The sequence below is a fragment of the Delphinus delphis genome, chromosome 17, assembly GCF_949987515.2.
Source record: "Delphinus delphis chromosome 17, mDelDel1.2, whole genome shotgun sequence".
NCBI classification, from domain to species: Eukaryota; Metazoa; Chordata; class Mammalia; order Artiodactyla; family Delphinidae; genus Delphinus; species Delphinus delphis.
The window spans coordinates 52,084,109-52,110,460 of record NC_082699.1 but is presented as its reverse complement, the minus strand read 5'-3'; the positions used below and the strand labels follow the sequence as shown (position 1 = coordinate 52,110,460).

The 26,352-nt window shown below is 36.8% G+C and overlaps 1 long non-coding RNA gene across 1 annotated transcript in view; it reads right to left on the bottom strand.

Annotated features, from left to right (window-relative positions):
• Positions 1–24,623: 24,623 nt before the first annotated feature.
• LOC138414315 (uncharacterized) overlaps positions 24,624–26,352 on the bottom strand; it is a 311,603-nt gene continuing 309,874 nt past the window's right edge. The window contains exon 4 of the long non-coding RNA XR_011246763.1: positions 24,624–24,867. This is a non-coding gene — a long non-coding RNA (uncharacterized lncRNA). The remainder of the gene's footprint in view (positions 24,868–26,352) is intronic.

Sequence of the window (26,352 nt, the reverse complement as noted above, 5' to 3'; positions counted from 1 at the left end):
GTGTGAATATTCCAGTTACTCCACATCCTTTTCAATACTTGCTACTTTTCAACTTTTTCATTTTAGTCATTCCAAAAGAGCCAAAGGAACATATTACATACTCTAGACTGAGCTTCTAGGAATTTAGTCATCCTAAAGAACTGGATTGACTATTGAGCTATGTCTTTGTAATGACCCATACCAACAAAATGAATACCCTTTCTCTATTTCTCTTTTCTTTTCTCAACTTTTAAAAAACTGTGAAATATAGCATAGCATATATATGGAAAATGTGTAAAGCTTAATAAATAACTACAGAGTGAACATTATCCAGCAGTGTCCAGGTTAAGAAAGAGAACATTGCCGCCAGCTCCCAGAAGACCCTGGCTGTCTCTTCTGATCTTAAATTTCTACCTCCAAAGAGTAATTGCCAACCTGACTTTTGTGATGACAGTTCTGTAACAATTTCCTTATATTTCTTAATAGTTCTACCACATACCTGTAAACATGTTAGTTTACTTTCTTTTTTGGTTTTGAAGAAAATCGTGCTTATCTATTCTTTTATTTCATGCTTCTTTGTGAGGTTCTTACATGTTGCATGTAGTATAGTTCATTTTCATTGCTTTATGGGACCCCTTTGCAAAAATATACCAAAAATTATTTATCCATTCTACTGTTAAAAGACTTTTGGCTTGTTGCCAACTGTTAGCCATCCTAAACAATACTGCTATGAGAATTCATATGTGTCCTTTGTAGATGTGGTTAGGTTTATGGTACATACCTAACATCTTTTCACTTTTAATAGATAATGCCTAAATATTTTCAGAAGTGGTTGCACTAATTTAAACTATTACAGGATGTTTACAATAATAGATATTGTTCTAAATTTTTACCCGCACATGTTATTGGTAGACTTTATTATGTCGTAATATTTCATTGTGGTTTTTAATTTGTATTTCGCTGATGATGCAGGAAGTTGAACACCTTTATTGGTTTATTGGTTCTCTGGATTTTCTTCTTTGTGAAAAGCCTGTTCAAGTCTTTTGCCCATTTTTCTATTGGGTAGTCTGTCTTACGGATTTGATTTTCAGAAATACTTTATTATATTCTGGGTACTAGTTTTGTGCCATGCAACTATATTACAAATATATCATCTTCCATTGTGGGTGTTTTTTTTTGTTTTCTTTTTTGCGGTACGCGGGCCTCTCACTGTTGTGGCCTCTCCCGTTGCGGAGCACAGGCTCTGGACGCACAGGCTCAGCAGCCATGGCTCACAGGCCTAACCGCTGCACGGCACGTGGGATCTTCCCGGACAGGGGCACGAACCCGTGTCCCCTGCAACAGCAGGCGGACTCTCAACCACTGCGCCACCAGAGAAGCCCCATTGTGGGTGTTTTAATTTTCATTTCCTTTGTGGCTCATGAAGTTCAACATCTTTTTATGTTTATTAGGCATTTGGACATTCTCCTGTGAGAAGGGTTCAACTCTTTTTGTACAGTTTTTTATGTGTTGTGTAATTTGCAAGAGATTATTGATTTGTACGAGTTTTTTAAAATATATCATGGGTATAAGTTCTTTGTCAGATAAATATATTATAAATATTTTTTTCTGCCCATGAGTTGCTTTTAGACACTATTATTATTGCCTTGATGAACATAAATTCTTAATAAAATTCCATTATAATTTTAAAAAAAATAATGGCTTGTGATTGTTTTCTGCCTAAGAAATCTTTGTTTATGCCTAAGTCATGAAGATGGTCTCTTGTAAGCTTTTTCTCTTTCACATTTACATCTTCAATTCATTTGGAATTGACTTTTTTTTTTGTATAGTGTGAAATAGGGGTCAAGATACATATTTTTTCCACATAGATATCCAATTGATGCAGCACTGTTGAATAAGAACTGCACTGTACTGCCATCGTCTTTGTATTTCAGGTGACTGAATATATGTGGCACTGAATACATCTGATTCTGGCACTGTATTTCATCTCATTGATCAGTTTGTCTATCATTGATCCTATCTACCAATATCTTGATTAATATAGCTTTCTAATAGTCAGTGAAATGCTTTCAACTTTGTTCTGCTTCTTCAAAATTGCCTTGGCTATTTTCCATATAAATTGCCTGTACTTCATATAAAACTTAAAATCAGGTTATAAATTTTCTCAAAAGAAAAAAATCTGTAGAGAATCTGATTAGGAAAACATAACATCTTTAAATCAGTTTGAAGAGACTTGACACTTTTATTTCATTTAATTTTCACTAAAGTCCTCTGAGATAGGAATTATTATTATCCACATTTGATCAGTGATATAACTGATGAAAAGGTCTCTTGAGAAACTTATTGTACATCATCCAGATAGTTAGCAGTTTACTTTGAATTCCTACCCAGAGTGCCCAGAGAAGAACATAGGTAAAATTTAATGTGTTTTATTTATATAATATTTAATTTTACAATTACTTTATACTTATGTCCTATGATAAAATTTCCAAATAAATAGTAATAGCAAGTTTATATTTGAAATTAAAAATGAGGTTATTTAATGAAAACCTTAAACATATAGTTTAGGTGCTAGGCAGACAGTAGAAATTGAGAAATTTGTACATGAAAAGTTGACTGTGTTTCATGAAACTCTGACCAATTGACTTTCAATTGCTTGCTTGGTGGTTATGAAATTAATGCTGAGCTGGTCTGAAGCAATAACTAGTCAAAGATATCTAGTTCATGTCATTGACATTGATGGAGGTAGTTTTCTTGATTTTACTCCTGCTAGCTGGATGACACATAACTCTAAAACCATTAGCTACACCAAAATATTTAGGAAATGAGAAGGGAAACTAGGACACAGCCCCACTTCAAACTGTTTAGAATTGATATCTCATCCATCAGAAAGCTATTTTCAACCATTCCCATTCTGGTAATAATATTAATTTTTGAAAAGTGATTAACTTGAGATTTACAATAAAATTAGTGTGCTCTGGGAACAGACATTCAGTTATGAAGGAACTGAGCATATAACCCTGAAGTTTTCCCCAAGGTATAAAATTCTATTATTCTGTGAAATCAAAGAACTGGAAAAAGTTGTTAAATACTGCAAAAAAATTTTGTTATCCTATACTATTTTCTTGGTGAAAATGAAACAGAGGTTATTCCATGGTAGCTGTGACTTTAACATGAACAATTAACAACTGCTTTCTACACTACAGGCACAGTTGTAGGTATTGTGCATATACCACTAAACCAAATACATTTCTGCCTGTATGAAGCTTATAGTCTAAGAAATTAGTCCCCATGGAATATTACAATGAAAATTAAATCTTGAAATCTGTTAAGACATTGAGAAAATTTCTTAACCCTACCAGGCCTCATGTTCTAGTGTTTGTTTTTTTTAATGGGATAATATATAAAACCAACTCATTTGTTTTTGCTAGAATCAAACATAGGTTGTATTGGGAGTTGGCATTAAATTTTACAGTGAAGGTGAGTAGATTAATAGGTTTATAATTTGAGTATAAGAAGTGTTTCTACCTTTTTGAAGACGGGGTAGACTTTATACCTATCTGGATAGAGCTATGCTCAATGTATTAACTAAGATAAAGAGTAAGGATTTGAGTCTACCACTAAGGATAAATTTCATACTTCTGATATAACAAACTACTAGTGGGTCTTTTAAACTTTTAGCTAACTATTACTATACTGAAAAATAAATAGAATTACTTTTACCTAATATATAAAACATTACCATCTATGAATTGAGGAATACATTGGGGTAAACATCCTATGTGGTCATCAAAAGGGATTTGTTTTTATTCATAGTACGTGGGTAACTCTATTGCCTAATCTTAATTTTATATTAACCTTTATATTGGAAGCAAATTTTCTTTAGACTTCTAGTGAAGTCATTTAGTCAATAATAAGATGTTGATTCTAATTTTATCTGAGATTGTGTCTTAGGTCTGATCCACAAACTTACTAGTATTTTTTTTTCTTTCTGTTCTGTCTTTGAGCCCTTGGTTGCCTATATTGTGCTCTTCTATATGTTGTATATATTGGTATGTATTTAGAGGGAAAACCCTCTCTCAGAATAATCATGAGCAGAATACTGGGCATTTTTTTGAACCTCCTAAGGTCACTCATGTAATTCTAAAGAGCCTCATTTTGTTTTCACTGTTCCAGTTAATATGCTTTATCAGATCAAGTGCAATATTGAAGGTCAGAGTAAAGTTAAGGGGGGAATGACGTTTCTCACCTGAATCCAAAATATCTTCTTTAAGGAAGGAGGGAAAAGAGTGTTGATCATTTATTAATTCTAATAAATACTTTGATAACCTGCTCTTAATGAATATAACTAAGAATTAATCAAAATTATATTTTTACTTTGGTTTTCAGAGTAGGATATGTATAAATAATCAAATTTTTTCATTCTCAACTAGAATCTTTCTTAGCATTTTCACTAAATAACTTTACTGATGTTCCCCCTGAAACACACAAGGTTTTTAAGGACCACTGATTACAGGTGAGATATTTTGAGTTTCTCTCTGTTTCTACCTCTTGTAGATTGGGAAAGCATCTCGGTTTGCCCTAAAATTAAACTCTTCAGCAATCACAGTCTGAGCTTTTCATTTAGCTATTTAGTACTTATTCTTCCAATGCACTGTTGTCACCCATATGGGAGAGAAGCAGCAGATTGCCTATCTGTTTCTTTTGAATTTCCTGCTAAACTGTAAAACATAGTGTTTTCTTTCTAGCTTCTTGTCACTATTCTCTACAATCAAGAGAAATTGTGAAGCAGAGAAGGAATATCTCAGTCTCTTGTGGAAAAGTCTTGATGTACCTGTCCAGACACATTTGGGAATGTAGGGCTTACCTACATAAAACAATGTGTGTGTTAATTAAAAATCTCAGGACAATAAAAGCTAGCAGGCAAATTGTTGTCTGAAGGTCACTGATGGTCAATGACCTGTATATACATTCCTAGATATGTGTATATAAACTTGAATTACAGCAATAGTGAAGTAGTATCACTTCATGATACTCGGGGGTAAAGGTATCAATTTGGAAATATTAAAACTGTTTTAGGTAATTTTTTTGTTTATTGTTGATAACAAACAAGTTCTTAACTCAGTCATATAGGTGCAGTTATTTATCATTCAAAGTCCAGGCAGGAAGGAGAAGGCTCACACAGATGGTATTTTAAAGAAAATGTAATAAAAGGGCTATCTACAAAGGAGTGGACAGAGATAAGGGAACAATCACAGGGTGTAGAAGCACTCACATACTACCAAAAAGTGAAAGGCATTACCAGTGCTAAGCCTGAAGGAGCAAATAGTATTACTGGAGCCAAGTGAGAAAAGGAAGGGACATGAAGAGGGGCAAGCAGGATGGGAACAGAAATTCCTTGGCCTCTCTACTCCTGCCCTCCAATCTCCTTCCATTGCCTTAGCCAGAGGTTGGATGGGGCAAGGAGATGGGGATTGGGGTGCAAAGTGAGAAGTAAACTTGCTAAATAAAAAAATCTCGAAAGGAGTATAACCCAAGACTGTTGTAAAATTCTATTTTATTTCATTAGCCTTTTGTTGTTATTGTTCAGGCCAATCCCATGGAGATAAAGATAATATAAATTTCAAGCATCTAGGACATAGTGAGCACTGAATAAATATCTGCTGAATGAAAAAATGAATAAGTGAATGGGAAATTTGGTTGAATCATCTATTTGAAATGTTTCAAATTTATATTAATAAATGCCTTTGTTTTATTTTCATAATAATTTTAAGATTTAAATATTCTTTATAAAAGCATTCTTCTTTTTATCCCCACTGCCCAATTCTAACCTTGAAGCTTATCAATATATTTCTCTAAGCTCATTGAGATAGATGTGTCTTATATTTTCCACTGTCAAACCAGAATGCATATTTCAAATCAACCAGGTGCCCCTTAATAGAGGGGAGGAACCAGTCCCGGTCCTTGCATTCCAAAGCAAGAGGATGAAATATTATTAACCTAAATTGAGCATTTATGTAATATTTTTCCCTCAGTTTTACTGCAGTAAGTCATCAAATACTTTAAATTAGAAAACGGTCCCTGTCAAGGTGAGATAGTCATTTTCTGTGCTTTAAATTAGAAAACGGTCCCTGTCAAGGTGAGATAGTCATTTTCTGTGCTTGAAATATAGTTGTGTGCCAGGAGGGAGCTGAGGTGCTTTAAATAAGCTTTCTCCCCCACCATGTAAGCCCTGAAATTGTTGACCATATTAAATGATAACAACAATATCAATAAAAATAATAGCCACCATCTAGAAGGTACCTACTAGGCTTAAACCTCATTTCCATCCTCTAACTCAACTATCCAATTTTATGAAGTTGGAATGATTATAATATTTTATAAAGCAGATAACCTTGCCCAGGGCCATGCAGTCTGAGCAGTAGAGAACATAGTGAGTAAGCAGTAGAGTGTACTTGGAGCCCAGGTTGTCTCATACCAAAACCGTCGCTCTTAACCAATACAGTGACAACACTTTTTTTTTTTTTTACATCTATTAGAGTATAATTGCTTTAAAATGGTGTGTTAGTTTCTGCTTTATAACAAAGTGAATCAGTTATACACACACATATGTTCCCATATCTCTTCCCTCTTGCGTCTCCCTCCCTCCCACCCTCGCTATCCCACCCCTCCAGGCGGTCACAAAGCACTGAGCTGATATCCCTGTGCTATGTGGCTGCTTCCGACTAGCTATCTACCTTACGTTTGGTAGTGTATATGTGTCCATGCCTCTCTCTCGCTTTGTCACAGCTTACCCTTACCCCTCCCCGTATCCTCAAGTCCATTCTCTAGTAGGTCTGCGTCTTTATTCCTGTCTTACCCCTAGGTTCTTCATGACATTTTTTTTCTTAAATTCCATGTATATGTGTTAGCATACGGTATTTGTCTTTCTCTTTCTGACTTACTTCACTCTGTATGACAGACTCTTGGTCTATCCACCTCATTACAAATAACTCAATTTCGTTTCTTTTTATGGCTGAGTAATATTCCATTGTATATATGTGCCACAACCCTCTTTTGACTCTCACTTGATTTAATATATTTTTGGCTGAAATCAGAAAAGCTCATGTCTCCCACTTGGTTCTGCAGTGTTCTGTGGAGATGTCTGAGAGCAGAAAGACAGAAATTTCATTTCTGCCTTTTGTGCTATAGGGGAGGAAAACTAAGATAACATTATTGAGAGTGACTGTAATGAGAGAAGAGAAATCAATAAAACGTACAATGAGAAAAGTGAATTTTTGAAGGAAAAACTATCACAGTTGACTAAAGGAGAGTGTGTTGTCATACTACTCTGTGTTCTCCTTCCATTGGTATATATTATCAAAATGTCTCTGTTATCCGAAACATTCAACTTGACCCATCGCTGCCCTTTATACAGAGTTAGCTCTCCCAAGCAACTCTGAGCAGCAGATGCCACATAGAAGAATTGGTGATAACTCTGAGTGGCCTAGGTAATTTCTGCTTACCTTGACTGCTCTTTCTTGCTAATCATTTAACACTAGACTTTAGCTTTCCATATTAGTTTTTGGTCTCTTGGCTGGTGGCCCAGGTGGCCTTCCTTCTCTGGCTTAGTGGCATGAATCTCACTCTTAACCTTTGGCTGTGCCTCACCTTCTCATGTCATCACTGGCAACAGCTTTAAGGGAAGACACTCCCTTTAAAGTCTTGATCCACTGAAACACTTCCAACCAAGCCAACCTCCAGCATACCCACTTAGAGAGGGAAAGTTAAGCCTACCTTTTTAAAAAGGAAAAGTTAAAAACCTTTATGAAATTAGACATATTTAAGTATGGCAGTTCTCACCCACTCTCTTCAAACAACATTTAATATGTGTATTTGTGTGTTAAGCTCTGCAATAAGTTCTTCAATTCCTAAGTTTCTATCTAGGGTTCCATCTTTACGTATATAAAAGAACAACACTTTTTATAGAGTGCTTCACAGTAAAGAAGTTTTTTTGGAGTCAATTAATTTTCAGTGCTGCTAAAAATGACATTTTATTATTTTTAATATAGGCAAAGTGAGGAGGGTCTCAAGAAAGATCTCATCTGCATTACTGACTTTAGGAATGCTAGAATGTTAGAGCACGTGAGATGTATATGCCCAAAACCCAAAGAGCCACTCAGAAAAATAGAAAAGAGGACACAGGATTTACAGAAAAGAGAGACAGCATAGTACAGACTATAGAGTTAAATCTCCTAGGCTCAAATCCCACCTGTAATACCTACTAGTGGTACAGCTTTAGACAAATATCTTAACTTTCTTTCTCTGCTTCTGTTTTATCTATAAAATGTGAATTATTCCATCCCCTTACTTTCAGTCTGTATGTGTCTCTAGGTCTGAAGAGGGTCTCTTGTAGACAGCAAATATATGGGTCTTGTTTTTGTATCCATTCAGCCAATCTGTGTCTTTTGGTGGGAGCATTTAGTCCATTTACATTTAAGGTAATTATCGATATGTGTGTTCCTATTCCCATTTTCTTAATTGTTTTGGGTTCGTTATTGTAGGTCCTTTCCTTCTTTTGTGTTTCTTGCCTAGAGAAGTTCCTTTAGCAGTTGTTGTAGAGCTGGTTTGGTGGTGCTGAACTCTCTCAGCTTTTGCTTGCCTGTAAAGGTTTTAATTTCTCCATCAAATCTGAATGAGATCCTTGCTGGGTAGAGTAATCTTGGTTGCAGGTTTTTCTCCTTCAACACTTTCAATATGTCCTGCCACTCCCTTCTGGCTTGCAGAGTTTCTGCTGAAAGATCAGCTGTTAACCTTATGGGGATTCCCTTGTGTGTTATTTGTTGTTTTTCCCTTGCTGCTTTTAATATGTTTTCTTTGTATTTAATTTTTGACAATTTGATTAATATGTGTCTTGGCGTATTTCTCCTTGGATTTATCCTGTATGGGACTCTCTGTGCTTCCTGGACTTGATTAACGATTTCTTTTCCCATATTAGGGAAGTTTTCAACTATAATCTCTTCAAATATTTTCTCAGTCCCTTTCTTTTTCTCTTCTTCTTCTGGAACCCCTATAATTCGAATGTTGGTGCGTTTCATACAGAGTGAAGTAAGTCAGAAAGAGAGAGACAAATACCGTATGCTAACACATATATATGGAATTTAAAAAAAAAAAATGTCATGAAAAACCTAGGGGTGAAACAGGAATAAAGACACAGACTTACTAGAGAATGGACTTGAGGCTATGGGGAGGGGGAAGTGTAAACGGTGACAAAGCGATAAAGAGGCATGGACATATATACACTACCAAACGTAAGGTAGATAGCTAGTGGGAAGCAGCCGCATAGCACAGGGAGATCAGCTCGGTGCTTTGTGACCGCCTGGAGGGGTGGGATAGGGAGGGTGGGAGGGAGGGAGACGCAAGCGGGAAGAGATATGGGAATATATGTATATATATAACTGATTCATTTTGTTGTGAAGCTGAAACTAACATACCATTGTAAAGCAATTATACTCCAATAAAGATGTTAAAAAAAATGTGAATTATTATAATTATAGCACCTAGTATTATATGGGGTTTTATGAGAATTGAATTATCCCTTATTAAAGCATGGGGAGTTCTAAGAGCAGTGCCTAGTATAGGAAGTACTTGATGATGATGAATGGCAGCTTTCATTATAACCAGCAACTAGCCATGTGACAATTGCAAGTCACAGACCTCAGGAGCTCACTGTCTTCCTCCTTAAACAGCATTGGCCATTGATGAAAGTTGGGTGTTAAAGTCCCCTACTATTAATGTGTTACTGTCGATTTCTCCTTTTATGGCTGTTAGTATTTGCCTTATGTATTGAGGTGCTCCTATGTTGGGTGCATAAATATTTACAATTGTTATATCGTCTTCTTGGATTGATCCCTTGATCATTATGTAGTGTCCTTCTTTGTCTCTTCTAATAGTCTTTATTTTAGAGTCTATTTTGTCTGATATGAGAATTGCTACTCCAGCTTTCTTTTGGTTTCCATTTGCATGCAGGATACAAAATTAATGCACAGAAATCTCTGCATTCCTATACACTAATGATTAAAAATCTGAAAGTGAAATCAAGAAAACACTCTCATTTACCATTGCAACAGAAAGAATAAAATATCTAGGAATAAACCTACCTAAGGAGACAAAAGAGCTGTATGCAGAAAATTATGACACTGATTAAAGAAATTAAAGATGATACAAATAGATGGAGAGATATACCATGTTCTTGGATTGGAAGAATCAACATTGTGAAAATGACTCTACTACCCAAAGCAATCTATAGATTCAATGCAATCCCTATCAAACTACCACTGGCATTTTTCACAGAACTAGAACAAAAATTTTACAATTCGTATGGAAACACAAAAGACTCCAAATAGCCAAAGCAATCTTGAGAATGAAAAACGGAGCTGGAGGAATTAGGCTCCCTGACTTCAGACTATACTACAAAGCTACAGTAATCAAGACAGTATGGTACTGGCACAAAAACAGAAATATAGATCAATGGAACAGGATAGAAAGCCCACAGATAAACCCATACACATATGGTCACCTTATCTGTGATAAAGGAGGCAGGAATGTACAGTGGAGAAAGGACAGCCTCTTCAATAAGTGGTGCTGGGAAAACTGGACAGGTACATGTAAAAGTATGAGATTAGATCACTCCCTAACACTATACACAAAAATAAGCTCAAAATGGATTAAAGACCTAAATGTAAGGCCAGAAACTATCAAACTCTTAGAGGAAAACATAGGCAGAACACTCTATGACATAAATCACAGCAAGATCCTTTTTGACCCACCTCCTAGAGAAATGGAAATAAAAACAAAAATAAACAAATGGGACCTAATGAAACTTCATAGCTTTTGCACAGCAAAGGAAACCATAAACAAGATGAAAAGACACCCTCAGAATGGGAGAAAATATTTGCAAATGAAGCAACTGACAAAGGATTAATCTCCAAAATTTATAACCAGCTCATACAGCTGAATAACAAAAAAACAAACAACCCAATCCAAAAATGGGCAGAAGAACTAAATAGACATTTCTCCAAAGAAGATATACAGACTGCCAACAAACACATGAAAGAATGCTCAACATCACTAATCATTAGAGAAATGCAAATCAAAACTACAATGAGATATCATCTCACACCAGTCATAATGGCCATCATCAATAGAAACAATAAATGCTGAAGAGGGTGTGGAGAAAAGGGAACCCTCTTGCACTGCTGGGGGGAATGTGAATTGGTACAGCCACTATGGAGAACAGTATGGAGGTTCCTTAAAAAACTAGAAATAGAACTACCATATGACCCAGCAATCCCACTACTGGGCATATACCCTGAGAAAAAGAGTCATGTACCAAAATGTTCATTGCAGCTCTATTTACAACAGCCAGGAGATGGAAACAACCTAAGTGTCCATCATCGGATGAATGGATAAAGAAGATGTGGCACATATATACAATGGAATATTACTCAGCCATGAAAAGAAACGAAATTGAGCTATTTGTAATGAGGTGGATAGACCTAGAGTCTGTCATACAGAGTGAAGTAAGTCAGAAAGAGAGACAAATACCGTATGCTAACACATATATATGGAATTTAAGGGAAAAAAATGTCATGAAGAACCTAGGGGTAAGACAGGAATAAAGACACAGACCTACTAGGGAATGGACTTAAGGATATGGGGAGGGGGAAGGGTAAGCTGTGACAAAGCGCGAGAGAGGCATGGACATATATACACTACCAAACGTAAAATAGATAGCTAGTGGGAAGCAGCTGCATAGCACAGGGAGATCAGCTGGTTGCTTTGTGACAGCCTGGAGGGGTGGGATAGGGAGGGTGGGAGGGAGGGAGACACAAGAGGGAAGAGATATGGGAACATATGTATATGTATATGTATAACGGATTCACTTTGTTATAAAGCAGAAACGAACACACCATTGTAAAGCAATTATACTCCAATAAAGAATAAAAACAAACAAACAGCATTGGCCTTTGATCTAGAAGTTTCTTATCTTTCTGTTAATGTATTCTTTTACTAGAAATAGGCTCCCTTGACCAAATGTCAACCAGTTAAATTCTGACTGCTGGCATCTCACACATTTTAATATTTCTAAGCTCTAATGTAAATCCCCTCCCAACCCCACACAAGTGTCAAACTAAAGAAAGAGACAGTCAGAACAGAAATCTCATCACTCTTATTATTCCCCATGTGATTCAAATGTACTATTGTTTGTCTGTTATCTGCAGTAACTCCTGAAAAACCTCATTCTGTCACTAGAGATACAGCCTTTTAGGATTTGCCTGTACAGTTTGTCAAGCTTTGCAGCCTTCACTTTAATCTCTCAGCCAGAGTGGCTGTCTTCTAAAGAGAGGTCATTCTAAAGCCTATTCAGGTATCGTATTTTCCTCTTTTCTTCTGTTCTCTCTTTTATGCGCTTCCCTCCCCTTTAGGATTAGAGAGAAGAATCACAGAGAGGATTCATTCAAAATCCACTCCCCTCTCCTCCTCTTTGTGTCAGGAGAATATAGTATTTGAGTTCAACATTGAAGGTAGACAGACATAATTCCTGACTCTACCACTTATTAACTGGGTAATGCAAGGCGATTTTCTTGTTATCTTTGATCCTTGGTAAATAAATGTTATTGTGAGAGTGAATTAAACAAGATGACACAATTGCATACAGCATATAGTAACCTTTCAGTAGTGGTATCAATTACTGTTGTACTTTCCACTCTCTAACATCTGACATGTTTTTCCATGTTTCTTCTCTGCAGCTATGTCAAGGTCTTTATACTTTATTCATCAGTTTATTCTCCTCTCCTTTCCCCTCACCAAAGCATATCCTCTTAGTTATCTACCTGAATCTTTATTCTCCACATGATGTCATTCAAATTTGAGACCCTGCTCCTCTGATTAAAACACTTCTGGTTTGGTGATCTTCCACAGTCCTTTCAAAACAGTTATTCTAATTCCTCTGCTTGATTATCTGTAGCACCATACAATATATAGCAATTACCATTCCACTTTTCCTAATGTGCGCAGGTAAAGCTTCAATAATTCCTCTTACTTTCTCTAAAGACCACTTTTCTGAAACAGTAGAGCCCTCTGGAGGAGAGCTCCTAGAGCTGCTAGTGATACTGATATTGGGGTAGATTTAAAGTTGACTGCAGCTGCCTCATACAGAGATACTCCTGGCACAGCTCTGTCCCCATGGTGACTCCAAAGTCTGAGGGTTTGGAAGTTTAAAGGAATCCCTGGTACCAGTGCAGAGGGATAGCATGTAGACATATTATCTAGATCAGATGGTAAGCACAGAATAGAATAATGCTTAAGGATATGGGTTTTAGAATCAAGACAGATATAAAGTCAGATCCCAGCAATACTACTTTCTACCTGTTTGACCTTGAGCAAGTTATTTTAACATTTCTGACTTTTATTTTAAAAAAGGATTAAGAAAGTAGTATCTGCTTTTTAAAGAGGTTCTAAGCATTAAATGGTATAATGCATTTTGAAAGGGCTTAATAAATTGCTTGGCATATTATATTATTATTATCATCATAATCACTGTAAATATGAAATGCAGCTGAATATATACACATATATGAAGATGTACAGATACACCTTCAGCTGCATTTCATATTTACAATAATTATGATTGTAATAATATAATAATATGCCAGGCAATTTATATATAAAATATTCGTTCATCTCTTTCTCCACTGCCATGATGCTTCCTTAAGCTGTTATTATACTCTCCCTGGAATACTACCGTAGCTTTTAACTGGTCATCATTCTTTTCTGCTCCTGTATCTTTCTTCTCCATTATTCACAAAGCTATCCAAGTGCTTTTTAAAACATGCAAAATAGATCATGTCACTCTTCTATTCAAAATGACTTTAGTCTTTAATAAGTCCAGTCTAGACCCTGTCTACTTCTCCCTCCTTGTATAGTACCACTTCTCCCCAACCCTCAACTAATTTCAGCCCCAGTAGTCTTCCTGCAGTTCTTCAGGTGCACACATTTCTTCCCTCTGCCTGGAGTGCACTTCACTAAACTATTTGCCTGTTATCACATTCTATTTCTTCAGGTCTCAGCAATGTTTCTTCAAAGAGGCCCTTCTTCACACCCCTCTGTCTTCATTCCCCTTTTATATTCTCCCATAGTACTGTGAATTTTTCTTTATAAAGCTTATACTTATTTGCATTTCTATATTTATATTTATGATTTTCAGTTTATTATTTGCCTCATGACTCCTCCACAAGCACAATGAACGCAGGAGTCATATCTATTTTGTTTATAATTTTTACACCAGGTGTCTAACTCAGAGTCAGACCCATGGCTTCACGAATATTTGCAGAAACAATGTTGAGTGAATATGACAAATACAGGATGAATGCTCTTTCTGCTCTTGCCTAGCATACCTATCCCCATCAGCAGCATCAGCAGGATCTTCACAACAGCAGTAGCTATGATTTAGTGAACAGCTGCTGTGGGCCAGGGCCTGTATTAAACTTTTCCATGTATATGCTCACTTAATCTTCACTATCATCCTACCATACTTTTCAGATAAGAAAAAAATGCATACTCGAAGCCATACAGCTATGGTGAGACCAGAATCAAACCCATACCTAGCTGACTCAAGACCTTGATCTTGCCACAGGAGAGAGAACTGAGCAGGTTACCACTTATCCAGAGGAATAAAGTAATGCTTTCTTTTTCTTAAAAAATCCTAATTTTTAAACTCTTCCTCAAAAGATACATTCCAACGCTTAAAATTTCCAAATGACCAAGAAATCAAGCATGAATCAAAATGGTCTTCTTTCAGTGATAACTGAAAATTAATAATAAATTGCCTGTGTTCTAAGTTCAGTAAATCTTTTCATGACGTTTCTATTCTTTCAGTCTGTCATGTAGAAAGTAATATTGGTCAGGCATCAGTGGACCACTGCATTGATCCTGGTAGGGTCATTTGTCTCGTCACTCTGTATAGCTACCTCATCACCAACAGTGCCTTTTTCAACTAGCAAATAAAGACAGAGTCCACCTTAGTTTATAAAGAAAAAAGAAACATTGTAATATAATGGAATTTTATTTGTGACTTCCCACAGCAGAAGTATTATATCATCTTAAATGCTCATAGGTAATGCGCTTTAGTTATTTAATCAACCCAGAATTTAATTACAAACCATTGACTTCAATAGATTTTCATTCCACTTTCCATTCCTTTAAGAATAAGGAAAAAGAAGACATTTACAAAAATTGTCGTGCATGAATGTTATCTCAGAGACATGTGGGTTCTTAAAAATAACTCCAGAACTTTGTACGGGCAATATTCAGACCACAAGGAAAATCTACTTTTTTCTGGTTGGCCTTTTAAAATGTCATAATCGTTAGCTTAAGGTAACAGATGGCCAACTGTACCCAATATTAAGCTGACCTTGAGTAACAAGGTCACCAGCACTCAGAATTTTTCTTTAAATTCTTATTTCTGTTTGGCTTCCATGTGAGTGTGAACAATATAAATATTCCTGGTTTTATGCTTGTGTTATTGTATATTGTATTGTATATTATATTGTATTGTATTTGTTCTCATTAAACTTGACCCTATACCTCTTACCAAGGGGAAAAAAAAGTTCTTCTCATTATTTTGATGAGACTGTTACGACCTATTTCATCAGCTTGGAGTACAAATGTGTCACGGTACTAGTCAGCTCAGCTGCCATAACAAAATATCATTGACTAGGTGGCTTAAGTAACAGAAATTTATTTTCTCACAATTCTGAAGATTAGAAGGCCAAGATCAAGATTCTAGTCAATTTGCTTCTTGGTGAGAGCTCCTTTCTGACTTGCAGATGGCCACTTTCTCCCTATGTTCTCACATGGTGGACAGAGAGAAAGAGGTCCCTCTGGTGTCTCTTCTTATAAGTACACTGATCCTATTAGATGAGGACCCAACCATCATGACCTCATTTAACCTTCATTACCTCCAAAAAGCTCCATCTCCAAATATAGTCACACTGGAAGTCAGGGCCACAACATATGAATGTTGGGGACACACAAACATTCAGTCCATAATAGTCACCTTAATTTTATTTTTCAATTAATTAATCCAGTCTCCACATAGTCAAACAAACAGGAAGCTAAGAATCTTTTTGAGGCTACATTCTTTCCCTAAATTATTTAAGAATACTTTTTCTTTAATGATTGCAAAAGAGTCCATTCTACTTTCAAACACTAAGCATAGAAAATGTAAAAGTCAGATTAGATTGCCAGTGGAGTCCAGCTTTCTCCCTATATTGCTTCTGCCTCTATAATGATGCAATTAACACTGGTCCTGCAAAGTCCTATGCTTCAGTGAGTCCCTAACTCCTCCCAGTTTTGAACAGGTCATAGTAGTGCCCATGATCTGGGTCCCAAGATGACAATTCAACCACTAGAACATCAAACTGAACACAGCCCTTACCATCACCACTTAAGTCTAGGTATTGAAACTGGGTTACCAATCCAGACTTCTCCTCCACTCCTGAATTTTTTTCCAGGGCCTTGATTTCCTTTCCAGCCATAAAACATTAGTAAGACCATATCTCTCCCTCAGAGCAGTGCTTGGACTTTGAAAGAAAGGGTCCCTATGCATGTTTATTTACCTCTTCCCTAGCAACCACAGCTGCATATCCAGGGCTGTTATTCAGAGGAACATCCTTTCTCAAGTTCACAAACATCCTGTAATATCATTCCCCTAGGACTATGGGTGCCTAAGACCCTTATAGTTGCAAAACTGGAAAAATCCATTAGAATGATTCTTCTGGAGGAAAAATTATATATATATATATATACAAGGAAGTGGCCAGAAAAGGCACATTTAAAAAAATTTTAATAGATCTTTATTGGAGTATAATTTCTCATTTTTATTCTTCATTCACCATCTTTATTTATACCATCAGCTACCAATCCACCGAACATTCAAGGGTATCTTCCTTAGGACCCGACCAACTTAGAAAGTGAGAGAGTTGGGAATTATAAATATTTTAAATTGTCTTCAATCCATTGATATTTTCTATAATTTTTAAGGAAATAGAAATCATAGGAGAATCTGGGCAGCAACACATAAAAAAGTGTGACAAATAGAAAGGAGACACAGAGTTAGTGAAACCTGGACAAGAGGATAATGACACTGGGATTATGGCCATGGAAATGTTTTCAGATGATGTGAGGGCTTGGATATATGGGCAGACTTCTTGAGAGCACATGGCAGAGACACTTCATATAAACCATCGTGCATGGCTGTGTATATGCAGGGATACAAAGGAGTCACAGAGGCACTGAATAAGCAGCAGATCAAGAAAGGATTTGCCTAGGATGGGAACATGGATGGGCCTTTTGTTAGGAAGATACCAAAATTAGAATTAAATCTGTGTCCTGGTTCCCATAGAGGAAGCTCCAATTTTCAGAACAGGGTGTAGGTTCTAAATAAGGATGTTGGAAGTGTGGATTCTTGAATATACTCACTCACAAGATAGCAATTAAGATCATGTCTTACGTTTTTTGCAATACTCAGAAAGCTTAAGGATACTCAGCGATAGGCCTCAGTAGTATTACTTTGCATTTACTTAAACATTCTCATCTGTTTATACCTTAGCTAAGGAGACTTTTTAAAATATTTTGAAGAAACTAGTCTCACATGGTTGGTGATAACAGTAAGGCTGAGTCCTCCAGATTCCCATTCAGAGAAGCCCTTTCTATCCTGATAGGATAAAAAAGTAGGCAGGTAGGGCTGTGAAAGACAGTTGTCAGCCTCTTCAGAGATTGCTTTAGCTCAAAAGAGCTGCTTCACCCAAGATTATATGCTTCCTAGAGTAACTCTCTTCTAATGATTGACAGAGGCAGGGATGTAAGGGTCCAACTATTCTGACCCCAAAGGGACATCTCTGATGAGCTATTTTAGCTTCTGAGCTTCCTCTGGGGTTGGTCAAGGATGTCATCCAAGCTGCCTCAGAGTGTGACTTCTTCCCCAGCCCATTCCTGGTTCCCCGCCACACACACAATGAGGCAGATTATGGCAGATGTGGTAAAATCCATTTGGTAAAATCCAAAATCCATTATACACTTGGTACTTGATAATAGAATTCCAAAATTTAGATAGGAATATTGCAGCTCAGATAAAAGAATTTATTTCCCAAAAGAATTATTTCCTTGCAAGTTAATATAGCTAAGGAACTATGTTTGGGCCAAGAAAATATAGGAAAAATTTTTTTAAAGGAGAAAATGTACCTTTTTCACCCTTCCTTCTTGATACTGGTTGTAATAAAGACATGATGGCTGGAGACTGAGCAACTCTTCTGGACCATGAGGCAGCCTGGTAAATATAGTAGAGGGGCAAAATAGAACCCTGGGTACTTGATACTTGTGAAGCCATGACACCAGCCCAGACTATCTACTACTAGATTCTTTTTACATGAAAAGAAATAAATTTCTATTATCTAAGCAAATTTTGAGGAGTTTTTTTAAAATTTTAGTTTTTGTTAGCTTTTTTTTTTTAAACTTATAGCTGAATCTAAACTAATATACAAGAGATTTGGGGGGTAGGGGTGGGGGAAAAATCAGCAAAGAGTAGAAGCAAAGGCAATTTCCAAGATGAAAGTAAACAACAATTCCAGGAAAAAACAAAAACAAAAACAAAAACATGTTTATCTGGCTTAGAGAGCAAACTGCTCAGGTCAAAGCATGAAAGCTGTTTCTAGGAAAAATATCTGAAACTAATAACTCATCTGACATGTTTGACTGTCAAGAAAATTGTACTGAGAGGCATTTTAAAGAGTTATGGGAGAGTGTAGGAGACTTAGATCTTCAAAGAAATGAAAGACAACAAATAAGCAAAGTTTTAGGGCTTTAGTAACTACAGCGGAAATAAATTGTGTAAGAAATCAAAAGCATCATAGCATTCTACTTGGTTCAGCATGAACAATATTTATGTAGTCACAATAGTGAAAACATTGGATATTCTTTTAATTAAAAATTGAAATATGCTGAGATGATGTGAAGGGTAAGACAGGAGAAGAGGAATTTTGAGTTAAATCCTCAAATACCATAATAGAACATTTTTGTTGATGAAGAAGTATATGCATATATTTTTAAATTATGAAGATAAATATCTAGAAAACAAGCTAAATAAGTTGAAAGCAGTTGTCCCTATGGACTAGGACAAGGGGATCAAGTGAACGTCATATTTATCACTATTTACATTTAATTTTTTGCAAATATTTCTCAATAAAAATAAAATATTTTCAAAAAATCAGGAACAAAACTGGAAAGAGGTTAGAGGAAGGCCCAAAGAAATGTGAGAAACAGATAGCAAGAAAGACTGAAGTAAGTTGAAAACCTGGGAGTGCTTCAAACATCTTTGCAATGTCATTTCTTACCACATGGTATGAATACAATCTGAGCTATGACAATTATAATTACTGCCAATATACTAAAATTTCCTCAGAGAACATTAACTTTCTGCCAATTCACATAGGCTAAATGCCCTTAACTTTCATTCTCAGAATGAATTTTCTTGCCAGGAGGAAAGATCCACGCTACATTCATTTCTAGAATTTGCCATATTGTGAGCTACTTCAAAAGACATTTAAGATCCAGGATTGCCAACAGGAGGTTTTTTTCAGTATCTAGTAATTACCACAAACTTCACATGAAACTGCTATATAATAAAAAAGGAAAAACCTCAGCTATTCTTAAGACAATTTGAAGACTTTGTGGGGTTCATTAGGTTCCCCTTTTGAAACTTAACTTTTTCTTTCTTTCCAACCATATGTGACCTCTTTTAAAATATTTAACCCTGGTGGTGCAGTGGTTGAGAGTCCACCTGCCAATGCAGGGGACACGGGTTCGTGCCCTGGTCCAGGAGGATCCCGCATGCTGCGGAGCAACTAAGCCCGTGAGCCATGGCCACTGAGCCTGCGTGTCGCACCGCGAGAGGCCACAACAGCGAGAGGTCCGTGTACCGCAAAAAAAAAAAAAAAAAAAAAAAAAAAAAATATATATATATATATATTTAACCCTAAATTATGCCTTAATGAATATCTTCAGGAATCCCTGTTTTGTGTTACTTATATACTCTCTGCTTACAGAAGAAATAGCATTTTTATTCAGTTTTGTCTAAAATATTACCTAGTTTTTTGTTCAGTGGGTTTTTCCTGTCTTTTCCCCCTTATGTATCCATCACACATACCTCAGCTATAACTGTTAGTACAAGGCTTACAAATGTTTAAAGATGAGATGTGTACTTTAGTGGGGCTAACCAAAAGTTTATCCAAGTTTGCTTTCTAAATCAATAAACTCTGCCAAATACTCAACTATTTCAAATTTTTTAAAATGATGTGTATGTGACTAATATTCTCCTGTATTCAGCTATTTTCCTTCACTAATTAAAACAATTTAGATTCAATTTCTTCAAAAAATTTAAGAGAAAGTTCTTTTACATTTTTTTTTTTTTTTTTTTTTTTTTGCAGTACGCGGGTCTCTCACTGTTGTGGCCTCTTGCGTTGCGACGCGCAGGCTCAGCGGCCATGGCTCACGGGCCCAGCCGCTCCACGGCATGCGGGATGCAGGATCCTCCTGGACCGGGGCACGAACCCGTGTCCCCTGCATCCATAGGTGGACTCCCAACCACTGCGCCACCAGGGAAGCCCAAGGGAAAGTTTTTTTAAACTTGCTTTTTGTATCAGAAAAATGTTATTAAACAGGCTGGACCTGACCTCCCAACTGCTTTAAGTAGGTCTTGATTAGAGGTTCCATAAACAGAAGGATTTTGGCTAATTTTGCTGTGTAACAAGTTACTCTAAAACATTAGTAAATAAAACAACTATTTTATTTTGTTCACAATTTTCTGGTCAAAAATTCAGGAAGAGCTCAGCTGGCCATTTCTTCCTGGGCGTCCAAGCAGTTACAGTCAATTAATGGCTGGGCTGCATTTATATGAAGGCTCAATGAGGCAGATTGTCCCAGATAGCTCATTCACAGGGAAGACAGTTGATGGAAGCTGTTTGCTGGGAAGTCAGCTGGGATGTCCACTGAGCACTTCCACACAGCCTTTCCGTACATTGGTCTCAGAGTAGTCCGACCACCAACATGGAGGCTCAGGACTGCGAGTGTTCCAGTAAACAAGATGGAAGCTGCATAGCCATTTTCGGCCTTGCTTAGAAAGTCACTCGAAGTCACTCCTTCTGCATTCTAGCAGTCAGTAATGAGAAACAGCCCCACTGAGATCCAAGGCGAGAGGAAGTAGATCTCACCTCTTGGTCAAATCAAAAAACTTGTGACTATTTGTCTTAAACAGCCACATGAAGTATAAATGTTGAGGTCAAGTTGTTATAGCCCAAGTTCATATTGTTATTTTTGTGGTATTTTTGAGACTTCATAAATAGTTATTTTGGGTCCCTGTGCTTTTAAAGAGTTTACTAAAGTTAGCCCCATCCTGTTGCATATTTGAAGTCATTTTCTACCCCTGAGTGTTTCTTTCTCTTTGACAAATCTTCCACATTTAGCTTTTAACAAACATGATGTTTTTGCCAAGTAGATGTTACAATGGAGAGTTTCTAACCACCTCCTACCACATTATTAAAATACTTTTCCACTTGTTGATTGTCACGTTCCTCTCTTCCATATTTCCTTACTTTCATTCCTCTCTTCTCTCTGTCCCCACACCCTCTTCCTTCCTTTCTTATCCAATATGCTTTGACTTTTTGGTTCCACACTCTGCTAGGCACTGGAGATATTGAGATAAATAACAATATTCCCTCCTCTACAGGAGTTGCCTTTTGGTGGCGAAGATGGGAACTGAAACTGACAGTGTGGTAAATATGATTGCAGAGATATGTGCAGAGGATTATGGGAGCACTGAGGCAAGACTGAAGTGCCTCAACATCTAAGTTACTGAAGAGAGCGCGGTACAAATTCATATTCAAAGAGAGAGAGAACAGATTCAAGGTCTGAGATACATGACTATGACACCCACACATTTCTGGATCATGGGTTTTGAAATATAAATCATTTTATCTCCTAAAAATAAGATTCTTTTAAAAATAATATTATCCACATTTACACAAACATCTGAAAATATGCATTAATTTGAAATCAACTTCTCCCTCCTTCCAATAATCAAACTATCGAAAGTCAGCTTCTTTGGGGTAGCAGAGATAGCAGGAAAATCCCTTGAGATTGTCAGAACTGCTAACCCCCTCCAGTGATTGGATTCTCACAGCTCAATTAAAAGAGAAATAGCAAGCACAGCTGGTCACGAAATTTAAAATATTTATGAGGATAAAAGGCCCTTAACGGTGTTTTTTACTATTAATTCATAGCTAGATGGAAGGGGAATACTTTGGAGTCTTTTACTTCATTATACTTTCTATGACAAAACATACCAACTATTTCCCTTTTGGTTTAGCTTGAGAATCAAATGAATGCTTGATTTTTCTGATAATTTTAAGGTAGTTTCTTCCTATTTTTCCCTCAGGAGAACTTGGATCTTCACTGTTGTTGAGAGAAGGCAGTGAAAAAAAATTTCCCAGTTTATGAAATATCATCAGCACATTCTACTCAGTAGAATGCCAGGTATCTAAAGTGATTCAGTTGAACAACTGGTTAAGTTGGGAGACGTTTAAAGCATCTCGTAAGTAGGTAAATGGGTTGCAAGATGTTTAATACACAGGAACAACTGCTTGCAGACTAAACCACTGGGACTTCTCGGCATTTTTAGGAAGAAGGAAAAGATTGGGAAATGTTCCTTCTACAGGCTAGCCTGTATTACATTGGGAAACACTTGCAAGTAGAGATGTTAGTCATATGTCCCTCTGTCTCTGAATTCCCAGCATCTAGCATAGTGCCTGACCAGAGTGTGTGCTCAATAAATTTCACTAAATGTGTGAAGCAATAAATGTGATGTACAGACTGCAACATAATAAAATATAATTACCAACTATTGCTAGGTAAAGGGTGGATAAATTAAGTTGCCTTGTATTTGAAATGTTGAATTTCATTTTACTTGGTATTATTCTAAGATAGCATCTATTTTTATCAATATCATCCTAATCATAAATCTTGAAGAAAGACATGCCATATTCTCATCTGACATGACTATAAGGAATATATAAGACTTTAATAAGTGCATAAAAATAGAAATGAGGACTCCAATGGGTTAAGAGAATTTGGTAATAAGGTACTTAGTCTGCCTGCACAGTGAGGGGGAGATAGAGTAATACAGTAATGATCCACTTAATTATTTCTAAAGTATTTTTGATAGATGCATGTCATAGCTTAGCAGATGTGACAGTGACATTGATTCTGCACAGTGACAGACTCTTTTATTACATATTTTACAGTTCATTACAGTGTTTTTTTCCCCAATATTTAGCCTTCATTTCTATTGCTACTTAAAGTTACTTTGTCTTGATTTTTAAAAGGGTGGGTTTTATCTTGAAGGCTGAGACATACATTATGTTCTAATTCCCATTAAGATCAAAGAAACATGTAATTCTTACCATGCAAGAGCTCTGGTTCCATCTCACAGAACTAACATTCCACATTGCTATTTGGTTCTCATTTTAGAAAAGCATCCATTTTAGTTAATTTTTGCAAAAACCATTGCCAGATAACCGAATTCCCTTTTTCTAGGAGCACTAAAATCAAAATGTTAATAAGGACTAGGGAATCAGGCTTAGCTTGCTTATACATTTGCAAAATAAGGATGCTGTTTGTAGAAGTGCCATGCTCCTGACATTTCACTATGAACTTATTCTTCAGTTCTTCTGTTGCTTATTTTCCTTTTCTTCTCCTTATTTGAAACCCACTATCCATAAAAAAAATGATTGGATTGGATTGTTTCTTCTGGAATATTTCTTTCCTTTTGATTAGGGACTTTTATTTTTTATTTTTTTTGTGTTGAGGTGTTTGTTTGGTTTTTTTTTAAACCAAAGGCCTTTATTTGTACCTGTTTGTTTTAGCTATCATTGTAGCAAAATAGGAGAATTATATGAAATGATAGATTTCAGTTTTAAATGCTTCACTTATCAGTTGATTTACACATTCATTTACAAATATGAACTGAGCCCTATGAGTTGGGCGTCTACTCACTGCATTTTGTTTTCTTATTTACAGATATTGCTTCTATTTTATTCATTCTGGAGAACTATGTTACAGCAGGCTTCAGATTATATAGGGTTCTTGACCAAACACTTATTTTAGACTTATGATGAGATAGACACTATGCTCAAACTGGGGAGTTGGAAATAAATTAAACCTGGTGTCTACTTCAAGGAGTCTAATGAGATAGAAAATGTATGAAAATATATCATATTTGGATGCTCAAAGGTAAGAGAAAATTCAGCACAGTCTAACCTTAACTTTCATTCTGTTTCTTTGTGATTCTTTAACCTCTTGCCTTCTCCTGTATGTCAGTTTATCCTCAGGCTAACTTACCTTGTAGTTCTAAACAGAAGCAGGGACTATGTACTTCCTCCATTCTCAACCATTGATCAAAATTATGCACTTTGGGCTTCCCTGGTGGCGCAGTGGTTGAGACTCCGCCTGCCGATGCAGGGGACACGGGTTCGTGCCCCGATCCGGGAAGATCCCACATGCCGTGGAGCGGCTGGGCCCGTGAGCCATGGCCGCTGAGCCTGCGCGTCCGAAGCCTGTGCTCCACAACGGGAGAGGCCACAACAGTGAGAGGCCCGCGTACCGCAAAAAAAAAAAAAAAAAAAAATTATGCACTTTACCTTGATTAGAATATTTCTGCGTCAAGTGTGGCTAGGGGAGTCCCGTGTTTTGGGCTTGAGACGGGTTCCTTCCTTTGTCTTGACCAATTGCTGTAGCCTGAGGAATGTGATAAGGCTTATTAGTTTGCACCCTTGAGCAGAGGGTAGAGTAGTCAATATCCCCCAAACCACAGTTCTACTACACAAAAGCGAAAGATGGTTACTTAGAGGGAGATTCAAGTAGTGTTACAAAAGAGAATGGTGGGAAATTGGTATTGGTAAGGCAACCAATGACTGGATCTGGACAGCATCAGTTTTCCACCCACTCCCACTTTATGTTCAGACTCAGCATTTTATTACTATGGTAGCTTGATTACAAAATTGTCCAAATTGTTCTACACGCTAAGCAATTTGACTTTGTAGGTCCTCGCATCAAGAGAAAGTCTGTTCTCCTATTTCTTGAATTTGGGCTAAGCTGGTGATTTCACTTAACAAAATAATGCCTTGGAAATGATCCTCTTTTGAGCTTGGCTCCCAAAAGGTTTTATGTGCCTCCACTCACTGTTGGAACCCTGCTGCCACCCTGTAAACTAGCCTGATCTAGTTGGCTGAAGACTGGGAGACCACATAGAATAGAGACAAGCAGGCATTCCAGCTCAGGCCATCCCAGACCAGTCAGTGACCCAGGATTTGACCACAGACCCGTAAGTGAGCCTAGTCAAGACCAGAAGGATCTGCTAGGGAGGTGAAGGCAAGGGCTTACACAGGGCCACCATTGTTTAGTTATGATTCTGAAATCCAATAAACTCTTAAAATCAAAAGCATTTTTATTAATTTGCAGGAAATCCATTTGGCAGCAAAACCAAATGTGAACTTAATGAAAGGCTACTTACACTCTTTCTTTACCCAAACTAGTGTGAATATCCACTTTTTGCTGAAAAATATATTAATGCGTTTGATAACAGTGTGCTGCCCCAGATCCTACTGGGGATTTTACAAAATATATTATACATGCAAAGTTCTGGCTTTTTAAATTACGTAAAGAAAAACCCAAATCAAACAAGAACCAAAACAAACAAACAAATCACTTGACTTTTGAAACATATCAGGCTCAAGAATTTGGGGACCCCAAAATTATTTTGCACAGAATGTCATCCCCTTTCTTTTTCCTCTTCCCATTCTTCTCACAAATAATCTTCCCTAATCTTCTTACACTTTTTTTTTTTTCCCTTCCCTCCTCCTCCAAAATCCTCTTCTAGCCTCTCAGGGTCTGACTTCATCCTCCTTCCCACTCTGGGATTTTCCTCCACCACCTCTTTCCTTAAATAGTACAACTTAAGTCTTTCTCAGCTTCCCAGTTTGCACCTTCATATATCACCCAGCTCAGCAAATTGAAAGATATTCCTTGACATTTGCCATCTTTTGAAGGCAAGTGAAGGTTGGAGATCAAGGGTTAAAAATGATGACTAATGTTCTCCCCTTTCACGCATATAAACAAATATAATGATATATTACTGATGCTCTGATAGGAGTATAAGAGCTAAATTAGGCTGAGGTACAAAGAAAGTAGTGGTCAATTCTACCCAGGATGGAGAAGGGTTAT